The sequence below is a fragment of the Diabrotica virgifera genome, chromosome 6 (assembly GCF_917563875.1).
Source record: "Diabrotica virgifera virgifera chromosome 6, PGI_DIABVI_V3a".
Taxonomy (NCBI): Eukaryota; Metazoa; Arthropoda; class Insecta; order Coleoptera; family Chrysomelidae; genus Diabrotica; species Diabrotica virgifera.
This window is the reverse complement of record NC_065448.1, coordinates 242791747-242806675: the sequence shown is the minus strand read 5'-3', so window position 1 is coordinate 242806675 and position 14929 is coordinate 242791747.

The following is a 14929-nucleotide window of genomic DNA, read 5'->3' as shown; positions in this document are numbered from 1 at the left end:
TTCCCCTGCCCCCACGATCAAAAACTTCATTTTTCGTTTTTATTTTTTTTTTTTTTGTAGGATGCAATCAATTTTAAAATTTCAAAAAATTCACACGTATAGCTGAGGCTTTTATAAAACACGTCTATTTTTTATAGACCCGTAGGTAGAGTGTACATAACCTCAAAAAAATGAAAGAAAATTTTTTTTTAAAAAAACGTATAACTTTTTTTGGAGAATAGCTGCAGGTCTAATTTTTTCTTAGTCTTGTGTGTTTTATCAAACACTAAATTTCTAATTTTTTTCAGATTTTTCCGTAAGGCTCGCCTCCTTCAAAAATCCGAAAAACTGTTTTTGGGGGGTTTTTGGGGATTTTCCCTATTTTATAGACTTCATAATATATCAAATAAATTTATTTTTGATAGGTTATATGTAACTTGAAATAATTGAGTCCTGTAGAATATTTAAAAATGAGAGAAACACGTTAAAGCCCCCCCAAAACCCCTTAAAAACAGTTTTTTTGATTTTTGAAGGTGGCCAGCGTTACAGAAAAATCTGAAATAAATTAGAAATATAGTGTTTGATAAAATACACAAGACTAAGAAAAAATTAGATCTTCAGCTATCCCCAAAAAAAAGTTATATACTTTTTTCCAAAAAAAAATTAAAATTTTTTTGAGGTTATGTACACTCAACCTACAGGTCTATAAAAAATAGACGTGTTTTATAAAAGCATTAACTATGCGCGTGAATTTTTTGAAATTTTAAAATTGATTGAATCCCACAAAAAAAATCGAAAAATAAAGTTTTTGATGGTGGGGGCAGGGAGAAGGGGGTGGTGGGTTAAAATTACGATTAATCTTATGTCTTAATCACATAGAACTTAAAAAATTAAAATAATTGAATTCTGCTAATGAGGGAGGGTATTTTTTAATTTATGTATCCCGTCTATAAGTGGAAAGTTTGATGTGCCACTGTCGACGCATGTGCCACTGAAAAGTGACGGCACAGTGTTTAGACGTTTTCTTTTAGGTTCTACTATTTAAGTTATAGGGTCCCATCGTGCCTAAAATGATTAAGAAATTTCACCTATAGCGGCTCTTAGTCTATGGTACTCTCGCGAAAACCAATTCAAAAGAGAAAGAAAGGCAGGCCAAGGAAAAGATGGAAGGACAGTGTGTAAGAAGACCTGAAGAAAAGTAATATTGAGAGATGGAAAGAACTAGCATTGGACAGAAGGAGATGGAGGGAGGTGGTGAGGGAGTGTATAAAAAGACTGAAGTGTAATTAAATTAAATTTATAAGTTATGTAAATTACTTATAATGTTATTAATTATTTATGCAATCAGAAATGTTAACATTTTAGCCCTAGGCCTGCAAGGCCTGTCGAGCTTAATAAATAAATAAATAAACTAAGGGAAGAATCAACGAAAATAAAATACACAGAGAATCTAGACAAAGAGATGGACAAAGAACATATAACAACAGAAAAAATAGAAGAAAATTAGGATATATTTAAAAATGTAATGATATAAACAGTTAAATCAATATGTGGGACTACAAGAAATAACAACAAAGGGAAGCGAACATCCTGGTGGAACGATTTAGTGAAAAGAGAAATGACAGAAAAGAAAAAATTATGGAAAGGATACATAGAAGACGAAACACAATAAAAATATGAAAATTATAAGAGACACAGAACAATAGGTAAAGAGATAGTTAAGATAATTAAGACAGAAAAAGAAAAGTTGGGAATAATTCGGAGAAAATGGAAGAACGGAAGAAGAATGGAAGAAGAATGAAAGAAGAAAGCAGCACAGAAAACGTAAAATGATTTTATAGAACACTGAAAACCTAAAAAGCAGCAACAAAACAAATAATGAGCAAGGAAAGAACAAAAACAAACGATGATAAGAAAATAATGAAAAGATGCAGGGAAGATTTTGAGCTGACACTGAACGGGAAGCAATGGAATACAATGGAAAAAGAAAGCCTACACTACAAGTAACGAATATCTATACAGGTAGGTACCCTAAGTTTTGTTGACGACCAAATAGTGATCGCACAAGCCTAAGATGACCTCAGTTTTATGATGAAAAAACTGGAACGGAAATATACAAAGAATGGGATGGAAATAAACCTAAAGAAAACTGAAAACCTAACAACGTAGAATACAGAAATAAAACAGCTGAGAATAGATGAAGGTAAAAAATCGACGGAACAGACGAGTACAAGTATTTAGGCTTGATAATATCAAAAAAAAAAAGGAAAAACGGAAGAAGATATAAGAAATAAAGAGTTGGACACACAAGAACTGCATACGAAAATTAAAGCCAGTAATATGGGATAAGCCGGTTTCGATAATCTAAGGAGATAAGAACATCAGGATAAAAACAAAATGAAGAACATGAAGCAAGGTTCAAAATTATGGTATTAATTAATGTTTTCGAGAATAGTCCACTTTTGAAGAAAATCCCCAAACAGGTCGATTTTTATTTTTAAATTATTATCATTTTTGACATCTATGCCATAATAATGACGTCATCCATTTGGGCGTGATGACGTAATCGAGGATTTTTAAATATGAATAGGGATCGTGTGTTAGCTCATTTGGAATGTTATTCAATTGTATATTTAGTAATATAAACAGTCACATCATTATTTTTGTACAGGGCGTCAAAAAAATAATTTTCAAATTAAATTAGTTGGTGCAAAAAGAGGAATTTTTGTAGTTTATTTAACTCAAAATACATTTTACTGCTGTTTACCTGTTTAGAAATAATGAAGAAAATGTAAAAATTTATTTAATTAAAAAAATAGGTTTTTGGCCACCCTGTATAAATAATGATGTTAATGTTAATACACTCCTGGCCAAAAAACCGGGACACTTTAAAAATGGGTCATTTTTGATGTCTCGAATCTCCTAAACCTCTTGCCCGATTTTAGTGATTTTTTTAAATATGTTATAGCCTTATTCCCTAAGAATATGGATGTAGTAATAGTGTTGCTGAACAGGTGAATGTCATTGTATACCGGGTGTAAAATAATACTGTGTTTTTTCCTGAAAGTTCGTAACACCCTGTGGAATATTCTAGCATTTAAAAAATATTGAAATTAAAACTCAATTATAGCCTTACCCTTTCTTAACAATCTGCTTTTTGACTCATTCACTTATGTTTTAGAATGAAAAAGTTAGGTACTTTGACAACTAGCCATGTTCTTCATCAATACAGGGTGCTTCTAAATAAGTGCGACAAACTTTAAGGGGAAATTCTGCGTGAAAAAATAATGACCGTTTGATTTATAGACATATTATGTCTGCAAATGCTTCGTTTCCTAGATACCGGATGTTGAATTTTTTCTAACACGCTGACAATTTATTTATTGATCTAAAACCGGTTGAGATAGGCAAATGAAATTTGGTGGGTTTTAAGAGGCAGTTATTACGCATTTTTGACATACAATTATGTATTTTAAATTCACCATTGGCGTGCATATGGGTCATATTACTCGGTCATATTACCTGTATGCACGCCAATGGCGAATATAAAATTTTTAGTTATATGTAAAAAAATGTGAAATAACTACCTCTTAAAACCTACCAAATTTCATTTGCATATCTCAACCGGTTTTAAAACAATAAATAAATCGTCAGTTTGTAAGAAAAAATTAAACATCCCGTATTTTGGAAACGAAGCATTTGCTGACATATGTTTATAAAGCATACTCTCATTATTTTTTTATGCAGAATTAACCCTTAAAGTTGGTCGCACTTATTTAGAAACACCCTGTATTGATGAAGAACATGGCTAGTTGTCAAAGTACCGAACTTTTTCATTCTCCAACATAAGTGAATCAGTCAACAAGCAGAATGTTAAGAAAGGCTAAGGCTACAATTAAGTTTTAATTTCAATATTTTTTAAATGCCAGAATATTCCACAAGGTGTTACGAACTTTCACGAGAAAACATAGTATTATTATTACACCCGGTATACAATGACATTTACGTGTTCAGCAACACTATTACTACATCCATATTATTAGAGAATAAGGCTATAACATATTAAAAAAAAAACACTAAAATCGGGCAACAGGTTTAGGAGATTCGAGACATCAAAATGACCCATTTTTAAGGTGTCCCGGTTTTTTGGCCAGGAGTGTATTAGTGAATAGAAACATTATTTTAAATGAGATACCACACGACCCCTACACCCATTTAAAAAACCATCGATTACGTCATCACGCCCAAATGGATGACGTCACTATTATGGTATATACGTAAAAAAATAATAATTTAAAAATAAAAATCTACCTGTCTCGGGATTTTTCTCAAAAGTGGCCTATTCTCAAAAAAATGAATTTATTCCATAATTTTGAACCTCTCTGTATAATACCATGACAAAAATTATCTTCACTTATGGGTGTGAAAATTGGTCGATAAATAAGAAACCCAAAAACAAAATAAGAGCAACAGAGATTGAATTCCTAAAGAGAAGCTGCAGGGTAACAAGAAGAGATAGAATAAATAACATAGAGATTAAGAATAGAATGGGCATGAACTCAGATATAATAGACTACATAGAACAGAAGACATTGACCTGCTATTATACGGGCATGTCAGAAGAGTAGACCAAGATGAAGTGGGCGATGAAGTAGATCTTTCATAGATGAAGTGGACGAAGCAATGGAAAGAAGAAATCTGCTGGGAGGGGACTGGCAAAACAGAAAAAAACTGGAGAGAACAGTGTGACAGATACAGTGAAAACTGTGGACATCTTAGTATATAAATATGCATGATTACATTAATAATACAATAAATACCTAATATGAAAACATTTGTGAAGCTTACCATGGGTACCAGTCTTTCTGCCATATACCATATCCATAAATCCATATCCACCTTTTCCACAAGGACGCGGCACTAAAACAAAAAGAAAACTGTTAAATAAAGAAAATTAGACAATATAAACAATGAATTACTAACTCTAACATGTGAAATAAATGTGTTTGCTACAAATTCAGTCTTATTTTACATTTATTTCAATATAAAACACTTATAATTTGCGATTTTGTTAAGAACAATGCATTTACTTACCACTTGCATTCAAACAAAGAAAATTGAAATGATAAAAATGAAGTGAGCTATCTATGATCTATTATCGATCGTAGAGCCTTTTGACGCTGCCGAAATACACCCGATGTGACTGCGAATATTACCGAGGGCGGACTTCGCTAAAGAACCGGTTTTGCTAGTGTGTAACAGTACACGCAAAACTAAAATTTTGTTTACCTAAATTCACATAAAAACTGATTTTAAATTATTTATTTAATAGGTAATTCAGGGTAGGGCGTAATAAATTTGCAATAACTTTTGAAAGAAAACCTGTAGGATTTTGAAACTTGGTACACAGATTTATGTTAGTATTACGAGAAACAGTAGTATTGAATCTGATATTAATAATTTTTCCTCTTCTTATTTTCAAGCTTTATAATTTTATATTATTCTTTTATCAATAACTTTTGAAGGAAAAACTGTAAAATTTTGAAACTTGGTATATCGATTTATGTTGGTACTACGCGAAACATTATTGAGTCTGACAATTCAATTTTCTTCTTCTTCTTCTTATTTTCCTGTTTTATATTATTTTTTTATCAATAACTTTTGAAAGAAAAACTGTAGAATTTTGAAATTTGTTATATAGATTTATGTTGGTTCTATGAAAAACAGTATTAAACCGGATATTGATAAATTTTCTTCTTCAAGTTGTTTTCATGCTTTATATCATTTTTTATCAATAACTTTAGAATGAAAAACTGTCTAATTTTGAAACCTGGTATATAGATTTATGTTGGTGTTACGAAAAATAGTATTGAATCCATAGAGTTAAATATTAGCATATATATATATATACCTCTATGATTGAATCTGATATTAATAAGTTTTCTTCTTTTTCTCATTTTCATGCTTTGTAATATGTTTTTATCAATTACTTTTGAAGAAAAAACTGTAGAATTTTGACACTTGGCATAATATAATGTATATTTTTGTTCGTATTACGAAAAACAGTTTTAAAGCTGATGTTAGATAATAAATACTCTTCTTCTGATATTAATAAGTTTTCTTCCTCTTCTTATTTTCATGCTTTGTAATATGTTTTTATCAATAACATTTGCAGGAAATTCTGTAGAATTTTGAAACTTGTAAACTGCTCGTCAAAAGTTAGGGATATAGAAAATTCTGCTGATTTTCATAGTTGATTTTTCGCGAACAGACGGATTCCGTTATTTTTTTTATTTTAGGCTTTTCTTTAGTATTTACACAGTTGTGCAAAGGTTTACTCAAACTTATTTTTTGTACTTATACCGGGTGAAAGAAAAAAATATGTTTTTCTTGTGTTAAGTTTGAGACACCATGTAGCGAGAACGAGGTACAAATGTGAGTATACATCAGAATAATATTGTAGTCTTATGTTTTGTGAACATGCTGTTGTTTGATTGTCCCTGATATCTTTATAAAAAAAAAATTGACGGTTTTGTAATTTAACATGTGTTTTAACCGAAACAAAAGTTTGAGACACCTTGTAGGGAGGAAAAGGCACAAAGGTGAGTATACCCCGATATTATGTTGTAGTCTCATATTTTTTGAATATTTTTTTTTAATTTCTCTGATGTCTTTAATAACCAAGAAACTAGACGGTATTAATCTTTAATATGTTTTTCTATGTTTCACATGTGTGATGTGAAGCATGTCGTCAATAATTCAATTATCTTCGTCTTCTTATTTTCCTGCTTTATATTATTTTTTTATCAATAACTTTTGAAAGAAAAACTGTAGAATTTTGAAATTTGTTAAATAGATTTGTGTTGGTTCTATGTAAAGCAGTATTAAACCGGACATTGATAAATTTTCTTCTTCTAGTTGTTTTCATGCTTTATATTATTTTTTATCAATAACTTTTGAAGAAAAAACTGTGGAATTTTGAAACTTGGTATATAGATTTATTCTGGTACATATTACAAAAAACAGTATTGAATCTGATATCAATAAATTTTCTTCTTTTTGTTGTTTTCATGCTTTATATTACTTTTTCATCAATAACTTTGGAAGGAAAAAATGTAGAATTTTGAAACATTATACAGATTTATGTTGGTATTACGAAAAACAGTGTTGAGTCTGATATTAGTCAATTTTTCTCTTCTTCTTGTTTCCCTGCTTTATATTATTTTTTATAAATAAGTTTTGAAGGAGAATCTGCAGAATTTCGTAACGTATATAGATTGATGTTGGTATTACGAATAACATTATTGAATCTGATATTAATAAATTTTCTTCTTCTTATTTTCATGGTTTATATTATTTTTTATCAATAACTTTTGTTTGAAAAACTATAGAATTTTGAAACTTGGAATAATATATTGATTTATTTGGTTTTACGAAAAAAATTGAATCTAATATTAATAAGTTTTCGTCTTCTTCTCATTTTCATGCTTTGTAATATGTTTTTATCAATAACTTTTGAAGAAAAATCTGTAGAATTTTTTTTTTTTTTTTTTTTTTTTTTATTGAAAATTTACCGCATCCACCAAGAGGTGATTAGCGGGAATACAGTGTAAAAGTACAGTTCCAATAACTTACAATCTATAATATAATTCTATGAGTTTTAAATAATTATCGATATTATTATCTATAATTACAGTATGTATCTTAAATTAAGAATACAGTGTAGGTATAACTTCCAGTAATTTAGATTCTATAATATAGCCCTATACATTTTAAATAGTTTGCGATATTGTCATAGTAACCATCTGTGCCTAAAAGTTTGTTGATGTTGTTAGGAATATTGAATCTAATTCGTTCATTTGCAAAAAGTGGACAGTCAATTAAAAAATGTTTTACATTATTTATTTCGTCACAAATTTCACATTTAGGGGGATCGTCTCTTGTAAACAGGTGAGAGTGCGTGTATCTTGTGTGACCTATACGCAGACGTGTGATAACAGTTTGAAGTTTTCGGGCTCGTATTCTCGATAGCCGCGGGTAAACATTATCCTTGATTGTTCTTAAAGATGTCTGTGAATATTTCCATTCTTGGTTCCATTTACACGTGATTAGATTTCTAAAGTACGATTTTATGTCACTCGCGAGATTTCGACACTCCGTTACCTCTGTTTCGACACTTTCCGACACTTTACGGGCGCACTGATCTGCTGCTTCGTTTCCATCGATACCAATATGAGATGGGATCCATATGAGGGTAATGCGTCTGGAATTTTCTTGAGCCTCTTCTAGTTCAGATTTTACCATTTTCTCTAGGGGGTTTTTAGGATACACATGATTTAAAGTTTGTAAAGCACCGAGTGAATCACTTAGGATCAAGCATTTTGGTATTTTGTTTTTGTTGACATGTTCAAGGGCTTTGAGTATTGCATAAAGTTCAGCAGAAAAAATACTGAAATATTTGGGAAGTTTTACCAAAGTGGCAACCCCACCAGAAGAATAATTACTATTACTTTTTCTGTCATTTCTAAAACAATTGAACTGCTTAGAATTGTAACCTGTGTTTGGACTAAGGTTAGTTTCTTGTAGGCAAATTATTTCTGGACAGTATTCTGATTGGATGATTTGAAGCATGGGTAAACGATGGAACAGTCCATCAATATTCCACTGTAATATAGAGTTGAAAATTAGGCATCGGAGGAAGATAATTCACTGTCAGTGATATCTTTACCTAGATAGTGATTCAATTTATTTTTAAGTCGGGTGAAGCGATGTTTCGTAGTTTTGTCTGATAGGTATGGGTAAGATATGGTTAATAGGTTTATTAAACCGGGGAGATCGGTTGTGTATTCCTGGATAATTTCTATAGGTGAATTGTTACCTTGGGTATTTTCAATTAGCATTATTAGCTGATCATAGTTTAATGGGAGTGTTGTGGAATTTTTATTCATGAAAAATTTAAGTGCGTCAGGAGTAGGTGCTGTGCGTTTAGGTTTTTTGGGCTTTTGGATGTTGGTTTGACGTGGTGTTTGAGGGAGAGCAAACGTTGGATTATTAGTATTCAGATTTTCGATGGGAGGGGATAACGTTTCGTCAATACTTCTTTTCACAGATGTACTGGATGATTCTCCTATGATTCCGAGTGAAGCTTGTTGATCCATTACTTCAGAGGTTTTTTCACATGGATTTTTAGTGGGAATGTTCTCTTCGGTGGGAATTATTTTGCTCGCTTCAGAAGTTGGCAGTAGGGTTTGAGGAGTAGAAGAAATTGAAGAAGGTTTTTGAATATTTATGTTGTTTGGATCACCGTCTTCAGCTTGATGTGATTCAGTATGGGAGAAAAGTTGTGTGTTCTGTTGCTGTGGCGTAGATTCGGTGGTGGTGGTTAGGTCATAAGAGATAGTAGAGTTTTGAGATAACACATTGTCTGTCACAAGTTGTGTATGCTGTTGCTGTGGCGTTGATTCGGTAGTGGGAGTTGGGTCATGAGAAAGAGTAGAATTTTGTGATAACACATTGTCAGATGAAGTATTGGGGCAATTTGACGCAACGTGTCCAGCCTGTTTGCATACGAAACATTCCATCTTGTCCGTTGAAAGAAAAATTCTATTATCATTGCCTTCAAATGAAATTAATAAGGAGGTGTGAAGCTCGAAATTATCAGAGGGTGAAAAGACATACACTTGGCGGCGGAAACTGAGGATGTGGGAATATTCATCACCTGGAATTCCTGCTCTAAGGAAAGACACTGGGGAGGCTATTTGAAGACCAAGACTCTTGATTGCATTTTCTGCAAGTTGGTGGGGAATATAAGGAGAGATATTCGAGATTAATATTCTTTTTGTCGGGGAGACAAGTTTCCTAATACTTAAAATTAGGGATCCGATTAGGATAGTTGGGTGGGACTTCAGAAGTTGATCAACGAGATTTGGGTTGGCTAGATATATGCAGATTCTATTATTTGAGATTCTGGAAGCAAAGGAAATATTTTTTGGTCCGATGACATCACCAATAGCTTTAACGTAATCTAGAAGTTTAAGGTTTTCTTCTGCGTGAAGGACTATGGCTTGCTCTTTTTTGGGTAGGGATGGTGGTTTCGGCGAAGATTTTGCAGCGTTTACGTACGAAATTGATGTAGTAGCTTGAGTATTTGTAGCACTTTGAAGGGCCATGGTTGAGGTAGAAACTGTAGGATTACTGTGTATGTTTGTACTTGTCATGCAGATACAGACAATAGCTTCGTGTTATATTTTTTCTTTAAATGGTTCTGGTATCAGAATTGCATTCAAAGCCATTATGCTGGATGGTCAGCAAGAACCAGCAAACTGGTGAAACCAGCCGCTGGTATGCACTTTTTATAAATTAAATACAATTTATAATGGTTTAATAATATAAAGAAAGCAATACGTACAAATTTTGTCCAGAAATCACTTTTTAAAATACACTATTAAATCGAAATCAAATACACTAATTACTACTGATAAGGTAAACTAGATTTTAATTATACTTGGCACAGGTCTTACTCGTATGAATGCTAGAACAAGACTCCCTGTAGAATTTTGAAACTTGGTACATATGTATTATTCGGTTCGTATTACGAAAAACAGTTTTAAATCTGATATTAGGTAATAAAAACTCTTCTTCTTATTATTTTAATTCTTCAGATCGAATCACCTCATCTACAATATACGTACATAGGTACCTACATAACCAACCACGTGAAAATACAGTCATTTATGCTGTTTTAATGATAGTCTTGACAGTTATAATAAAATAAATATCCTAATTAATTAGGAACTTAATGAAAACGAATATTATGTAGTCGAGATCTCAAATTACAATTGAAAATACTTCCTTGAAATACTATGTTTTATGTATACAGTGTGTCAATTTTAAAATTTACAATGGCTATATCTCACGAACAAAAGCTGATATCGAAAAATGCTTGAAACCGTTTCTAGGATAGTAAGGGGGAACTAAAATGACATGAAAGAGAACTCACCCCCATCAACCCTCTAGGCCCCACCCATCACAACCAAAAAAGTTTAAATTGCAAACCCCTACTTGTGATACATCATTGAAAAGGCTATAAAAAATGCTAATCAATGGTATAATTAATAATTATACAGGGTGAAGCAATAATTGTGAAACTTTGGCTTAAATGAAAAATTTAATAAGGTTTTGTTGAATTAAAAATGTCAATTAAGTAAATATTTAATGTGAATTCCGTTGTTTGGTAAAAAATAATACAGCCTATTTTCATATTCTGCACGAAATTTAGCAAATGTTCTAGTAATAGGGCGACATGCTTGAGTAATTCTTTCTCGCAATTCCCCAAGTGAAGCAAGTTGAGTTTTATAAACAACTGATTTAGGGTAATCCCATAGAAAAAAGTATATATCCTACTATATAACTATTTTATAATATCCTACTATAAAAAGTACTATCCAATTGTATAAATTATAATTATACAGGGTGTTAATATCAGCTGGCTTACTATGACTTTTGTATTTGTAATGATATCTCCCGGACTATTATTTTAAAGTGTCAGCTCGCACTTTTTTTGTTAATTAAAACTTAATTTGCCATTTTTGCCTTAAATCAGTTGTTTATAAAACTTAACTTGTGGTCACTTGGTAAATTGAGAGAAATAATTACTCAAGCATGTCGCCCTATTACTAGAAAAACATTTGTCAAATTTCGTGCAGAATTTGAAAATAGACTGTATTATTGTTTACAAAACGGTACCCACTTTGAATATTTACTTAATTGACATTTTTATCAAATTTGTAGTTCAACAAAACCTCATTAAATTTTTCATTTAAGCCAAAGTTTCACAATTATTGCTTCACCCTGTATAATTATTATTTATACCATTGCGTAGCATTTTTTATAGCCTTTTCAATGATGTATCACAAGTAGGGGTTTGCAACTTAAACTTTTTTGGTTGTGGTGGGTGGGGCCTAGGGGGTTGATGGGGGTTAGTTCTCTTTCATGTCATTTTAGTTCCCCCTTACTATCCTAGAAACGGTTTCAAGCATTTTTCGTTTTCAGCTTTTGTTCGTGAGATATAGCCATTGTAAATTTTAAAATTGACACACTGTATATCCATATACCATCAACAACAGTATCATCCTGTTTTAATTTAAAAATAGTCACCCAGTTTCTATAATTGATCTGTAATTAAAGTTGTAAAACATTGTAAAAGTCAAAAAATGCCTGTTTTAAGTTCGTCCAACAAAACTGTAGCGTAATTACTCCTTTTCGTTTTGTCAGCTGTCACCTACAGCATGATTAATGAAGTTTATCCTGTATGTAGTTTATAGCTCTTCACATCAGAGGTGCGAACTCTCATACATAGTGTATCGATCAAAATTGTCTTTTGATTTATTACTTAACTTTATTAAGGCTAGCACTCTACATACATATTGCACTAAACTATTCAAGTACATAAATATATCACGGGTAGTTTATCAATACACCATTGAGTTTAAAAAAAATACAATTACAATTACAGTTACTAAACAAAACAACAAACGAATACACAATTAACAGGCTCACTGCCGTAACGGTCATATCGTCTTTCCGGATGGCATGTTTACTTGTTTACTGCTCTTATTTGAAACTCTCTGATTCGCTTATTGCGGTGAAGCACTTCACATGTATTGCCAAAGATTTTTATATGAATCAAAATTCTAATAAGTCAGGAAATAAAATTCGAAATTATTTATCCTCCGAGCTTTTTAAGTTGGAAAAATAAAGCATAACAGAGTGGCGAAATACTCGAAAAGGGAAATCTAAATTGTATTTCACGTCCTGTCATTCACCGTGATAATAATTTTAGCGAACTAATTCCTTTAATATCTACCAAAGGTAAATAAAGTATAAACTAAAAGAAAATAAAAGATTGTTCAGATTTGATTACAGTGCAGAGCCTCTATTATGTGCTTATACCTATTTTTATATGAGTTGTCTTTCGCAATTATCTTCCATTTTTTTCGACATGCGCATAGTTTCCCATTCTACAGGTTCTTACTTTCAGGATTTTTATCTCTCATGACCTTGTTCTCCCATCTCTCTATGTATCTCAGTCATCTCAGCATCTGCGCTTTAATCCATTTAACTATACCTTCTACCTTTATTATGTCTCTCCGTTCATGATTCATTCTTCTTCTCATTTCTCCGTTTTTCATTTTTGTAGGGCCCATAATTCTTCAGAGGAGTTTTCTTTCGAATATTCTCAATTTTTCTTCACCTTCTCTGAACCACATTGTCTGAACTACTGGTCTGATTGCTGTAAAACTCTGTGTATTTTCAGTTTTGTATTTCTGACTAAGCTCTTATTCTTCGTTAGTCTATGATATATCCAGTATGAACTGCCTGTTAGTAGTCGCTCTATTACTTCTTCAATTCTCTAGTAATTAACTAGTTTTGATGCGAAATAAAATCATCAAAACTACTTAATTGCAAAAATGCCACAAGAAAATAGCTTCAGAACAACAATTCTCTTGTATTTGCCATTCAAAATTACTCCCAAATATTTAAATTGTTGAACTCTTTTAAAAGTGTAGTTTTTTATCTTGATTTCTCTCGTCTTGTTATCTTCTCTTCTGGAGTAGAGTAGATATTTTGTTTTCCCTTTTTAAATTTCTAGGCCTTTTTTCCGTGCTTCATTTGCCAAGATTGTTACTTCTTTTTTAATCTTTCCTAGTCTCTTCCTATAAGAACTATGTCATATTCATAATATGCTACAGCTTGTGTTGATGAGTGGGCTATATTTGCTTTAATTCCTTTGGCCTTAGTTGTTCCTTCTACTGCTATGTTGGATAGTGTGGTTGGCAGAGAATCACCTTGCCGCACTCCTGTGTCTATTACAATTGATGTTATGCTACCTTCTTACTTTACTTTCCTTTAGCTCATTTCTTTCATTTATCTTACTCTGATTAGCTTTGCAGGTACTTTTTGGATTTTCATTTCAATAAACAATTCAGCTAAATTTAATTTTCTTCCATTGCACCTCTCCAGGGTATATACCAAATCAACATACCTGCGAGCTATTAAGTTGGTTGGATGTAAAATGAAGAATTTTATACCGATAATAATGCCGCTACAGAACATGGCACTTCCTCTTTTATATTTGTGAACAGTATGGATGGCGGTTTTGACAAAACACCGGTTTTCGGTTATACCCGTTCTTTTTGCTTACGGTTTAACCTAGTTTTTTCAAAAACCGGTTTTTAGATTTTTTAATCCAATAGGTTACAATGTTACATTTACAATGCACTTTAGTTTGCGATACTCCACTCGACTCGATACTCGATATCAATATGATCAAAATTAGTACTATCGAAAGAACATCAATATCAATATAAATAAAACACACTTTTTAATAAAACAATTTTAATCTAATAATTATTATATTTATTTATTATTTTATTATTATTATATATTTATTAAATATAATAAAACTTAATTGTTTCTGGCTGATGTGAGTTTGCACTTTCAGTTTGCTTCTGTATTTATAAAATAAAATTTGAATTATGATTTTATTTGGAATAATTACTTGAGAATAATAATTATGATTGGGATCCAAAATAATACCTAACCTAATCCTCATCACCGTAAAAACCTAATAACCGGTTTTTACTTTAAAAAGAAAAAACCGGTTATAACCGGGACAAAAAACAACAGGTAAAACCGGTTATTTCAAAGTAAAAAAACCGGTTTTAAGTTAAAACCGATAGGTTTTTCCCATCCTTAGTGAACAGATCTAGCAGTTTTCATTCTTGCTTGTCTTTCTCGACCTCTAAGTACACGAATCCCTTGATCATTTGATTTTACATAAATCCTACTTTCGTTTGAAAATAGTCCCCCTTTTCCAATTTTCAATGTTCCCGTTTTGGTGTTAAAGACACCAATTTACGTGATCAATCCACTTCTTCTTCTTTAGGTG